This window comes from Petaurus breviceps, unplaced genomic scaffold (genome assembly GCF_028583685.1).
Source record: "Petaurus breviceps papuanus isolate PSGF00001 unplaced genomic scaffold, PetGlider_PUasm1.0 38, whole genome shotgun sequence".
NCBI classification, from domain to species: Eukaryota; Metazoa; Chordata; class Mammalia; order Diprotodontia; family Petauridae; genus Petaurus; species Petaurus breviceps.
Genome location: NW_027186304.1, coordinates 90,504,979 through 90,518,814, shown reverse-complemented (window position 1 = coordinate 90,518,814; position 13,836 = coordinate 90,504,979). Strand labels below are relative to the sequence as shown.

Below are 13,836 nucleotides of genomic sequence, written 5' to 3'. Positions count from 1 at the left end.
TTTCTCTGACAACTATGAATATTGTTTCACAATTTTACCATTAAAATTGCTGTTATCAGCATTTCAAACTGTGAAACATGGAGCCTCCAAGAGTTGTAAATAACTATTCATTACAATAAAGGGAGAATTCAATGTAAATTTGAAGTTACACAATGTTAAGGTCCCACGTCTATTCTTCCTATTTTTTTTTTTCTGAAGTGGAAATACTGTCTTAAATTTAAAGAATCTCTACATTTACTTTTTCACCATGCTATCAAGTACAAGTTTAAAATATTGCAGTTGATTTAATTCAGGACTTCAGTTTAGAAATTCTGTTACCAAATTTAGTCTAGCCTCAGTAAGAAAAAAAATAAACAAAACACTTCAGTAGACTATTGACCTTGCTACAAAAATATGAATATTTTCTATCAGAAATATTTGCCAATATTTTGCTTACAGAAAGCTCTCTCTTTACTCAGCAGGCACCAATGTCTCATATAATAATAAATGCATGAATGAATTTGTTCAACAATGTAATTTTGAAATGATACTATAAAATGGAACTAAGAGAAATAAAAACCCTAAAATTCATGTGTCCATTAAGATGGTCCAGGCCACTCTAAGCTAGGTTGAAATTCTAAGTACGTATACTAAATTGTACTCAGTTTCCTATAACATTCATTATACCCATAAAGATAACTTATTAAGTGGAATGAAGTTTAAACTCAAGTTTTATAGGAATGATTTAGACTCAATTTTTCTGGGCATAGATCTATACAGAGGTAAATGGCAATGAATTATGCTAGTCATTGAGATAGACAACCAGTAGAATGTGGGCATGTTAATTACAAACAACTTCCTAGATCCCAACCTGAGTCAGAAAGAAATCTCACATATTCAGCATTCCAGTACAATTTTAAAAGAGAGGAGAAATTGAGTTCTCCTGTTCTGTAGTAGAGTACCTTGACTTCATCTATCTAGCAGAAGACTGAAGACTGCTGTCTCATGCTATCTTTATTCAACAATGTTGCTTTTATTGGCAGGACCTATTTTCAAACCATTATGTTACTTGTTTTCCCAGGACTAAAATAAATACCTTATTTTTAAAATATATGAGAGCTAGTTTGTTCAACCCCTTTTAAGCAAATTTGAAAATTACCAAAGATAAAGAAGATAACTTAATCAATACTGTTTGCATGCACCACATGCAATGTTTTAAAACTGTGTTAAACAATCTCTTCTTGATGACATCTCCTGAAGATATCTCTACTCACACACTTGTAATTCTTTCATGTTCAAAATGAATCCCTGCTACATCTCACTCAATATTGATCTTTAAGGCATTTCTCCCAATCCTTTTCCCAGTGTGGTCACTGAACAGTATCAAAGTTCAATAGGAAGATCAGCTGCTCATCCACTTTTTGCTAAAGCAATTTGTATTATAGATTTATTTCAGCAGCAGTCTACAGTGGCAGTTGCTGTTTTTACTATTTAAATGCTTTGATTATCCAACCTTGCTTACTTTATCTTTTTAAGTGCATGGGCTCTAAAATTGATCAATAAATGGGGATTCCTCCACAGTATTATGTTGAAATCAATCCCAATTCAGATTATTTGTATTTCACATTTATAATTCCATCTGTCCTAATTGTTCCTTTATTTTGATAAATAATTTGAGAATCCAAACTTGGCTATGTGTAAGAATCTGCTGTTTATAGAGAGGAATAAAATCATTTCCCCCTTTTCCTTTCCTTTTTAAGGAAAATTTACTTTTTTCTTTATTTGTCACCTTAACAATTATAAGGAAATCCCTTCCTAGCCACACTGCCTCTAAGCAAATCCCTCTGTTAATGACAAAACTTGAGCTATGAATACATGTCACTTAAAAAAATCTGAAACTCATTAATATGCCATATTCATCTTTATGTGATAACTGAAAGATCCCAATAGGCATTGTCTCTACATATGTAAAAGGCATGTAAAAAGTATAATAAAATTCCTTTATGGGTCAAATTAATGCTTCAGGGAAGAATAAAAATCAAAGCATGTGAAAAAATGTAGCAAAAACTGTTTCCAAAAGTTAAGCTTGAAAATAATTTGGAAACCAAAAAAACTTGTTGCATAAAGCAAGTAATGTAAACTTCTTTCCCTCACTGGCCCCACTAAGCAGAAAAGAAACAGACTTATTTCACACTCTCTTACTCATCACTGGAGAAAAGGTTTATTAACATTTGCATTTTGAATGAATGGAAATGTTAAGTTAATGTTAAGTTACAATGCCTGCCTTGAAATAATTTTCCAATCATGATTAAATACCTTTCTTGTAAAAAAATAACAGTAACAACAGAAGCATAAAACCAAACTCCTTTAGGTTTTCAGTTACTTGAAGAATACAAGTCTCCAAAAATCAACTATGAGCAAACTATATTTTCTTAAATAATAATTTTCTTATATGAATATTTAAACATACCTGTTGCTGAAAGCTATTTGCTGTCTTACTGCTATGAATTCTACCTCATGCATCCTGGAAGACTCTTGACTTGAATAGAACTACAAGATTTCTATCTATATCTCTATCCCTCTATCCATTTATCTATCTATCTATCTATCTATCGATCTATCTATCTATCTATCTATCTATCTATCTATCTATCTATCTATCTATTTGCCTTTAATACTTTTAACTCTAACTTAGTTTTACAAAGTTGTTCAATGAATACAAAAGAAACAGATAGTAAATTATGAAGGAAGTAAGGTCAGAATTTAAACAATTATAAAAAAAATCTTACTTAAAAAATAGCATTCTAAAATTAAATAAAAATTCAATAGAGAGCCATGTACTATGACATATTGAAAACATGTAAAGCAAATGATACATTCTGCAACATTTTGCAATAAGCTATACTGACAACAAAGAAAAATACCAATGTTTAGACAGAGATAAATTAAATGCTTAATAGATTAAATATGAGATATAAAATGGGTAGAAAGTATATAAACATGATAAACATGGCATTTGCAATATAGCCCTTTGTGTAACTGTAATATTCTTCTTAAAACTGCAGGAAAACTGTATTTGTCTGCTCGATACTTATGCATGCTCATATAGTCTGAAACACTGTCATCAGTAAGCAAATAATTTAAGAATGAATAACTTTTGCTGACATTAAATTGTAGACTATTAAGTCAATTTTTTTTTCTCCATTCCTGTCTTAAATTTAGAAGAAAAAAAGGAAAACTAAGCTACAAGGGAAAAATCATCACTAGGCAACAGTTTAAATGTTCTTTGTATTCATAAGTTTTAAGAGTCATGCAGGAATTTAAGAGAAAGAAAAGAAAACAAAAATTAAAATATAAACTAGTTATACAAATACTAGAGAAATATCAGGAAGTTTAATTACCAAATCATTGCTATTTTTCTATTTCTATTTTTTTATAATTAAATAGTACCTTCTATTGTACTGTGGTGTGGCAGAATGACAATTGAGAGCAAATCATTTTTTCAGAAAGTTATGCATCTCTGCAGAACGTAACCCTGGAAAGACACGTCCATACTTTTTTCCTCAAGTGGGTAAATGTTAAGAGAGAAGAATCCAAGTTTCATGATGCAGCAGCACAAAGCTGGGAAGTGAAAATTATGTTGCAGCAGAGTCTTGAAAATATGACTGTAAAAGTTAATCAATAAAATGTCTATTCCTGTCTATTCACTAGAGGCCCCAGCTGCATAGCTTCACTCAATCGATACTACAAATTATTACGATTTCCCGGTTCCCACTGGACATTCAGAACAAATCTTTCAAGTGTAACAGGCTTACATTCTGTGTATGTGTGTGTATGGGTTCAGCTTTTAGTTCATATAGAGATAGTAAAAATAAAATTGGAATCTGTCTCCTGAAAATTTTCCATTTTTTTCAGAATGGACAATCCGAGTGTTACATTTTAAAACTAAAGTTTGCCCTATTTTTTTGCATACAAAATTTTATACATTTTTTGGAAAAATGTGTGCAGAAATAACTGAAGCAATTGCAAATAAGGGCAACTGACTCCATACTCTACACTTCTCTCTCTGAAAACACCTTTGCATGACTGTTTATACTATTGTTAAACTGTAAAAGCCATTTATCATATAATTAATTATTCATTAAAATTTTGAAAAAAATCATTGAAGAGATATTTTATTTTAAAAACTCAATACTTGGGCACCTGATGGACAGTTAAATTTGTAATCAATTATATACTCTGTCCCACCCTTAAGAAATCTATATTTTCTAATTTTTACTTTGATAGCTGATATCCTAAACTTATTTTTACGTGGTAAGTTTTAGCACATTTTCACAACGTTTTTATAGTACATTTTGTAACTGAAGGGCATTTGAAAATAATATGAGGATGGTCTCCTCCTCCTTTGAAAAAAATCCCAAACATTGTGTGTCAGTAAGAGTTTCTGCTCTTCATTGCACTATAGAGGCAAGACTTAACATCTGTATTCTAGTTTGTAGCCATACCTTAGTCTGTGTTGCATATCGTTCCACCATTCACTGCTCAATAGGTCAAATGTTCCAATTACCAAGTCTGAAATCAGGAACGTTTTGATAAGGCTATTTCTACACTACAATTCATGATGTACTTTCTCTTCTTGGCAAGTGAACGTGTCTATGTCCTATCTAATGCCAAATCAAGTAACCAAGTGATTCAGAGCCAGAGAATATATATATATATATATATAATATATGTACATATATATACATACGTGTGTAGAAAGTTATATCTATGTATACACATAGATACATGTATATACCTGCATATGAACATAGGCATATACTCAGATGTATGCATACATATGTGCACATGTGTACATATATATGTGTCTTTCATTTATGTGTATGCATGTATATTTTTATATATGCAGATGCATATCATGGTTAACATAATTCATATATGCATATAAACTATTTCTTTTTTTTTTTACTGATTTTTAAAACATTTTAAACCACTTGTATTGCTATCTTATAAATATTCCTCATGACACCAGATGGTCTAGAGCTAGACTATTCTTAAAGAATAGGTAAATTCATTCTTAGCTATGCTTTTCAAGGACATCTCATTGTTCAAAGCTTTCATATGAAACAGAACATTTCCATTAAAAAAGTACTTAAAATGTTGCAATTCTACAAGGGACATCTGCTAAACTGTATGAATTGTTTTCCCAATCATAAATTTGCTGGTTCACACTGGTGTAACTAGGAACTCTGAGGTAATAGTCAACATTTTTGTAACTTTTGTGGACTTTCACATCAGGGAAGAATTTAGTGCTTAACTTTAGCATCAAGAAGATGAACTGTAGGAAATAAATTTGTATAAAAATGTGTGTGGAGAGATAAATGGATATACATAAAGCTTTACTGATTTTTAACTTTTTTATTCAATGGGTCACAGTTTGCTCTATGTATAAAATTTCAGATTACAGATAGTTTTGTCAGATTCTTAATTTTTAAAGTTTTTTGGGGGGAAATGGTAAGAAATAAGCAGCACTATAAATGAGGTGGGTATAGAGAATATTCATGATATTTTAATAATCCTAATTTTCCATAAATTACTCCTATTTGAAATTAGTATATAAAATTACTTTCTTTCAATTTCCCCTTTTTTCAAGATAAATATCATTCAGCTACAGGTTCCTTCAACAATTTTAGAGATCCATCCCTTTTTTGATAACATTATCCTACATTCAGTCCCTCACAAAAAGATTTTCTCAAAAGTGCTAAGGAATTCTTGGCACAAATTTTGTACAAGCTATTCTTCAAAAGAAGTGGAGGGGCATTTGGGTGATGTTTAAGTCTTATTCTCTTGTTATCTGACTTTGAAACAGCTGTCTGAAATATTCATTAAGTGAAAAGAGAATTACTCGGAGTTTGACACTGCATTGCTATTTTGTTGTTGTTTTTAAAGCACCCTCTTAGTGGCAAATTTTATTTTTTCTACAAAAAGACATGGAATTGAAGTTGAACAGTTAATAAAATGAGATAGCATATGTAAAACACTTGGCAAATCTCAAGTGCTATAAAAATGCTGGCTATAATTAATAACAATTCAACAGGCTAAAGTTTAAATTCATATTAATATATTCTACCATAATGATTTTATATGTGTAAGGTTCTAAATATAGAATGTTTCTTTAAGAAATTTTTAAAAAATTATATCATTTAAGTGTATTCAGTGTGATATACAGTAATACTTTTAATAATCCGTGATTTGCAACTGGATCCCTTCTCATATATACAACTTGCTTTCAGCTTCAGGAATGTAATATATCTAGTGTTTTAAAAAAAATTGATAGGATGAATATGTGTATATGCTCACACACATGTACATATGTGCTAGCTTTTTAACCTAATGATTCCTTAATATGTTCACTGAGCAGAATTAAATCTATATGTATGTATATATATATATATATATATATATATATAAAGAGAAATAATTTATCTAAAATGTGTCACTTTCTAAATTACCTTTAAAACCACACTTGAAATTAGTTAGGAAAAGGTAAGGTAGGTGGAGTACTTAATTATGAATCTATTTGTGACACCCACAAAGCATATATATTTCAAGGCTCACTTCTATAAGTGTACTAAAACTTGAAATTGAGATTTTTCATTTCATTATAAAGAAAATATGAAGAAAAGCAAATATGGACTGGATCCTAGAAAAGTGTAAAATGACTATTTCTATGAATATTCCAATAAGGCAACATATACATCTCGACTTATTCTTAATAGTCTCTACATACATACCTCAGTGGTCTGAGCAGAATTTCAAACTTTAAATGTCCTTTAATTTGGTAGCATCTTACTCAGAGCAGCTGCTTTAACAGAAAAGAAAGGCAACAAGAACCATATGTAACCTTTGGACTCCCCAAAGAGGAAGATGAGAATGCCATTGGCAGATAGGTGCTATATAAATAACATTTATTCTTTTTCTTCAACCATTACCTTTGGAACATTTTTTTGGAGAGCTGAAAAAGAAACTAACATCTACTTTCTTATAAAGGACCCAGTTCAAAATTTCAGCATGTTTATTTGTTTTTAACATGAAGTTTTGGTAAAGTGGTAACATACTCACTTATAAGTTCATCTGAAATTCAAAGTTTTCATTTTCTTGAAGAAAGTAGCAAATTCAGATATTTCTTTAGGCAAAGAATATTAATTGACTTCAATATTTCAATCTCTACCACACAAAAGGACTTAGTCCTTCTTTCACTATGTTAGGATAAAACTTTTTTGAAATACTGAAAAGCAAAAACTCACTTGTAATCATTAATGTCTTCTTCAGAAGCAATAATACGTTCTCTCACTGTCTTCAGCTCTGCCTGTGATTTTGTACTGCTCTGTTCTTGACGAACTATTCCTGCTCTTTGCTCAGTTAGCTGTTCTTGAGTTGCTTTCAAGCTGGATTCCATTAGATGAAGTTTTTCATCTTGACTGGCAAGTTCTTGGGCTGAAAGATAAAAAAAGAAAAGCATTGCCTTTCTTTAAACCAAGCTAATGCTTCCCCCCACCACCACCTCTTTTTTGGTTCAAATTTAATACAACATAACTTTGAGAAAGCTTTAAGCAGATCCTTGTTTTCAGTAGGCAAGCTCATTACTTTTCCCCATCTCTCCATGTTAAAAAAGAAAACACGAGTAAATAAATATGCATCTGAAAGAACAGGTGACAGATTTTAGTAACCAAGAGCTGATGAACTATTTTTATTCAAAAGAAAGTTAGGATTTAGGTAGATCTAGAACTTGATTAAGAGTGTTTGTATTTGAGAATTTGCAAACAGTTTGCAGTATCAGTTGTAGATCAGGAAGTTTATGAGACTGTCCTTTAAAGTCCTTGATGGGGAGTTTTCTATACTCACAAATAAAACCAAACACATATACACTTAAAATTTCCAAAAAAATTCTCTTTCCACTGAAATATTTTTCATAGGTAATAAGAGTATACTCTTATGAACTGTAAGTATATTTTTCCCAAGGTCATCCAATAGATGGCACTCTTTCATTAGACCAAAGCTGACTGTGGCAGAATGCTTCAGGCTCCCAGAAAATAAGTGATTTAAGACAAAGACATTTTTCCTTTGTTCTTTGTTGACCGTATTCCTAGAGATATATGTCTATACATTTTCATTTGAATATTTTCCCCTTAAAAAATGTATGTCTGTCTTTTTCCTATTGCCCCAAAATATACGCTTTCAAAGACAAATGTTCCATCTCAGTGATTTTTTTAACCACCAGCACAGAATGTAAGTGAATTTGTTCACATTCAACTATGCATCCCAATCTTAAGGCATTTTTGTAATTAAAATGAATTTCATAAACATTTTGTTTACAGGGAAGAGTAGTTGATACAATCCAGCTCAAAAAAGATGGTTAAATAATCCCAAACTCTCCAACCAAAAGAGAAAAACTATAGGAGTGCATAAGCACCCTTTAGAAGCCACAAATAGATAGTCATCACAATGGGAAGGGCCATATTTTCATACAAAAGGAACCTCTCTGCCTTTAATGAACCTCATTTTATGTCCAAAAAGTGGTGTTTATATTGAGCTTCAATAAAGTTGAAAACCAAGGTATTGTCGTCTTACATCAGAAGTATCTTTTACAGGCAACCTCATAAAGAAAATACTCTGTATAAATATTCTGCGTTTATCACTCATCTTTGAAGTTAAATGATGCTTCCCAGATAAATTAGATCTAACTGTATCTGATTCTCAGTTACTCATTTATAGATTTTTGAGGAACTGAAAGCTCAACTTTCAATGAAAATGCGAATGCACATTTGCTTTGTTTTCTTACAAATGTTTAAAATGACCAGTTTATTCTTCCTTCACCCCAAAAGGAATTACAGCATCTACCATTTTTATAACTTAAACCTGCTATATATTAACAGTTTAGATTTGTGCCTCAGGAAACCACAGAGCTAACTCAAGCAGCTAAATATTTAACAAGGAAGCACACATCACCCAGAGCTCATCTTTATTAAATCCCAAGTACATGTGAATCTTTCTGAACAAATGAGCTAAATGTTTAATAATTTCAACACATGTTAAAAGTATGGACAAAAATCCAATAAAGAACTTACAACAAGTTTACTTTCCAAATCTAAAATCAATCCTTCAGGCAAAATTAAAAAAAATTTAAAAGTAAGAGCTTTACTGCTCTTGTCCAATAAGAAAATGTAATCAAATGAAAAAAAAATCAATACTTTTTGGTGACATGTTTTTAGCATTGTTAATGTAGAAGCATAAATATTTCAAGCGCAATACTTTGATTATACGTGCTTCTCCATGTCCTCATGCCTCTATTTCTTCTAGAGCAAAACAAAGCAAAGACAAAGCTATGAAAAATAAAAGTGTGGGAGGAAGGATTCACAGATTTTTAAACTGGCATGTTAAATGTCCTAATTTTCAAGGTAGTTTGGTCAATGCCATCTCTCAAGAGGGACTATATAGGTTAGGCCATTTCAAAAGGTTTCTTTTTGAGAAAGCTGCTTCCAAGGACAGGTTTACTTGGGGATGACAGGGGCAACTTGTGGCTTATGCATATACACACACAAAGACCTTTCCTTTTCCCAAACATATCAATGCCCTGTGAATTTTCTAAGTACTGTGTCCCATCAAAATGACAAAGCAGATTTATGTTTCCCAATTCTTGAAAGGACCTACTCTAATTCATTATATGCCGGTTAAAAAGGGGTAAATTATTTTAAGTTTACCTATGCTTTGGACTGGAGCCTGAGCTGATCCCAAGCCAGAGGCGCCAGCAGCTGCATGCTTTATTTACAATCCCTTTGTCAGACTTACAACTGCCCCAGGCTATAACATAGTGTACCTAATGTTCAAACTGGCAGGTAATCTTATGTCAAACATACTTCTTTGATTTAAAGTGATCAATAGATTCTTGTAAAGAGGTAATTTCTCTGATGTTTCCACCTTGCCTTTCTTACAGGTGATTCACACAAAAGCCTGCTTATAGGATGTACGAACAATAAACAGAAAGCTATAATCATGTTTTTTCAGATGTTTCCGGTGCACAACGATTTGGGATCGATACCCTGTGTAATACAATTATCTGCAATGATCTGGGTGTATTGAAAAAGAATTTGCAGCAGACCTCTAGGGGGTTTGATTCAGAAACACGTATCTGGCAACGTGGTGAAGGAAAAATTAAGGGGTTGACGAAGGCTGTCTATTATCCCAAATGACTTCATTAATACTTTATTTGGTAAAAGTAACATGCCACAAAGTTTTAGCAAGTGACTTAAAAGTATTAATAATGGAAACAACACTCCTGCTCTTGCTCCAATGTTGCTTATTTGGAAAGGCAGGCTATAACAATATTAATAGATATTGAGGGAAGAGGATCAGCCTTGTCCCAAGAAAATGTAAAACAGGGCACTGTTAAAAGTGAATGCTTGAGTGTAGCAGAACGGACAGATTGGACTTAGAGTCAGGACAACCGGATTTCAAATCTCACCTCTGAAAGCAGTTATGGCATTTGACTTTGTTGAATTTTAGTTTTCTCATTAGTAAAATGGAATAACAATCACCCCCTCAAAGTTGTTGCGAATAAAATGGTGAACACTTGTTTTCATCATAAAATAGATTCCTAATTTTTATTCCATCAGAAATTATCGTATGAACATTTTCAGCTATAAAAATGTTGAATACCTTACTTAAATCTTTGTTTTCCACTAGAAAGGTAAAATAATTTATATTAGAAATTAATTTGTAGCAGTTCAACCAAACTATTCCCTAAACCATTTTGCTTCAAGCCTCTTAAGTTCAAAGGATGGCTTGCACTGTCAGCAAAGAGCTAGCATGTTCAGACTGAAAAAGGCCTTAAACAAATTTTCTGCAAACATCTGTTTGTGTGGAAACAACCCAGTCTTGTTTATTTGCTTTGGGTGAAGATGCGGACTCCGTCCCTGCATCCACTGTAAAGCTAAGACCCACACTGTTTTGTTTTGTTTTGTTTTCTATTTCAGCACTCTAATCATATGTCCATAAGCTGGGATATTCTCTTTCGACAGGCTCCACCACCTTCCCCTGCAGTAATGGCACAATTTGGGGGGATGGGTGGTGGGGAATGTTGGTTTGTTATTACCTGCTTCGCCTCAAAGCACTGCTGATGCCCATCCAGCAGTTCCTGATTTAGCTGCTGAATCTCAGCTCTGACTATGGTAATATCTTTTCCCTGGTTCTTTTCTTTCAATGTGTCCTGGATACTGGCTTCCAGTTTCCAGACCACACTGTCAAGATGCCTCACCTCAAATTCTCTGACTTTGATACCTTAGCTTGCCTGCAGGAGACCAACCTCTGACTTTCTTAGAGGGTAACATCTTTTGCGTATAGCCTGTGAAGACAAAAAAAGCATTCCAATAGTGGCTTTTATGATGTACTTTTTATATTGCATCCTGCTATTTTGAGCTATAGGATACAGGAGATTATACAGCACCTCATTAGCAACTGGGTCAAGTATCCACATCTCCTCCAGGATCAAAAACTTAAAGGGACTTTCATTTTTTAAAAAGTCTGCTGAAGAAGAGATTCAACATTACACTAAATACAGTATTAATCAATACTTAAAGGTTCAAAGGCAAAAGAAAATATTCCACATAATTCTCAAGGAAGAAGAAGGGAGACTAGTTTGATCAAAATGAATTCTTTTCTTTTAAAATATGAAGAGGGATTTGATGAATAAAAAAGTATATTTAACCTCTGTGAGGCAACACCTACAGAGCCTGGGATGAGCTCTAAAGCAAACCACATTAATGTGACACATGGGGAAATCCCCACACCATAAAGATAATTATGAGCCCCTACTAATTACTTCTCTTCACTGCTTAAACTAATTAGCTTTATAAAAATAAAATATTCATCATTTCTCTTTTTTCCTTCATAACTATCGTACAATCTCCAGGAGAAAAACTTTGCATTCAGTGTGACTTAGGAGAGTCTTAGTCTATAAGATGAAAGATTTCCAGGTAAACTACTATCAGCTTTAAAATGAACTAACTTTGCCAAACTTTATTCGTGTTCATTTCGTATCAATATGGGTTTTAATGACTGGCTGTTTTTTTTTTTTTATTGGCTTAATGCCACCCCTTGAATCTCTATCATGCTCCATCATGCTTCTTTTAATCTGAATATTTAGTCCTCTTTCATGTCTTAATTACAGCAAATTGCGCACAGTTGGCACCATTTCTTGAAATTAATCCCAGAGTACTTTGTTTCTGTCAAGCAGTCAAAGCCTTAGAGAATAATAGTAAATGTTATTGCAGATCTAAATTTAAATGACTGTCTATGTATTTAACTTAAGCCTTTAATTATTCGTGCTGTACTGTTTTTGGTTCAAATGTTAAACATTCTTCATTGAGAATATAAAATTACTTCAGACAGTTTAAAACCAGCAGCTATGTTTGGCTGCAATTTTAATGTGACAACAATTATTTGTGTTAATATTTTCTCAGGTGTACAAAACTTCGTGGATGGGATTATGATATCTTTTTATGAGAAAATGTGTTTCTATTCCCTCCATTGCTTTAGTCACAATCAATAAGAGGCATCAATTTAAATCTATTACCCTATCTCCAACTCTTTACCTCTAAATCAAGATCACTGGTCAAGATCACTGTTAAACTATAAACTGAATTCAATAACCATCCTGATAGAAATATAAAGTCATTAGTCTCTAGACAACTCCCAGCAAAATAGCTCTTCAAGAAATTTCATGGTAACCACAGAAGCAGTGGTATTTATTTATTCATCTAGTCTTTAATGCATTATCCTTCCTTCACTTCATTCTTTTATTCTTTCTTCCTTCTTTCTTTTCTTTCTCCAATATAAGTTTGAGGAAGAAAGAATACCAATTTTTAAAAATACTTCCTCCTTAAGCTTCCCAACTCTGAACAACCTTAGGAATTGGCCAAATCTTAAATGATGTCAATTCTGTGTGATATTGGATACTATGAAGGGATAAAAAAGAATTCTGCATATGAGAATTCGATTTTTACATTTTGTGACTATATGTTTTCTAAAAATGTGAAACATGGAGAAGTGGGGGAGGGTATAAAGGGATAGAGGATGAAGAGCAAACCTGTGATTTCAGTGGTGTAGAAAATTCCTGCTAAGGAAAAAAACACCCTACAAAAACTAAATTGAAACTTCTTTGCAACTTAAAGTCTTAGGAAATTTTCTAGAGCATTGAGAGGTTAAGTGACTTGCTCACATTCAAACAATCAGAATATGTCTGAGATAAAACTTTAATGGAGTTCTTCCTGAATTCAGTGCTGACTGTCTATTGCCAAAATAACATCATCTTTCTATGTTTTCAATGTTAAAATAAAAGACTGATTTGTAAATTATTTATTTTAGCAGTATGCTTAATGCATTATTTGTGAATGAAAATTACATAAAATTCATAAATAAATGCATCTGATTGTACTGTCATATGTATCATATCCATGGGGCTAATTTCAAAACTTTTGTCTTTTTTTTTTCTTCAAGATATAAATAGGCAATATTTACGTAATGTTTTAAGCTTTGGAAAGTGGTTTGTATATATCATCTCATTTCATGCTAACAACTACCCAACGAGGTGGGTGTTATTTTCAACTTCATTTTACAGGTGAGGAATGATTCAATTTTATCTCATATTTTCCAGCAGATTGTCCCTTCTATTACCTTACTCCTAATCTTCTTTCTCTGTCTTGCACCCTCTGTGTCTCTGCCCCCGACTCCATCAACTGACTGCTTCCAAATTGTCTATAAACATTTGTTATGTGTCCTCCAGCATCAAAAAAACCTTCA

General features: G+C 32.4%; 1 long non-coding RNA gene across 8 annotated transcripts in view; it reads right to left on the bottom strand.

Annotated features, from left to right (window-relative positions):
- The window catches only part of LOC138170667 (uncharacterized), an 89,975-nt gene extending 82,124 nt beyond the window's left edge, over nucleotides 1-7,851 (bottom strand). For 2 of the 8 annotated variants that reach the window (XR_011170703.1, XR_011170706.1), the window contains exon 1: nucleotides 7,287-7,831. This is a non-coding gene — a long non-coding RNA (uncharacterized lncRNA). Of the gene's footprint in view, nucleotides 1-3,429; nucleotides 3,601-6,773; nucleotides 7,092-7,286 lie in introns of those variants that run through there. The other 6 variants (XR_011170707.1, XR_011170708.1, XR_011170709.1 and 3 more) reach the window with 6 other exon arrangements.
- Nucleotides 7,852-13,836: the final 5,985 nt, after the last annotated feature.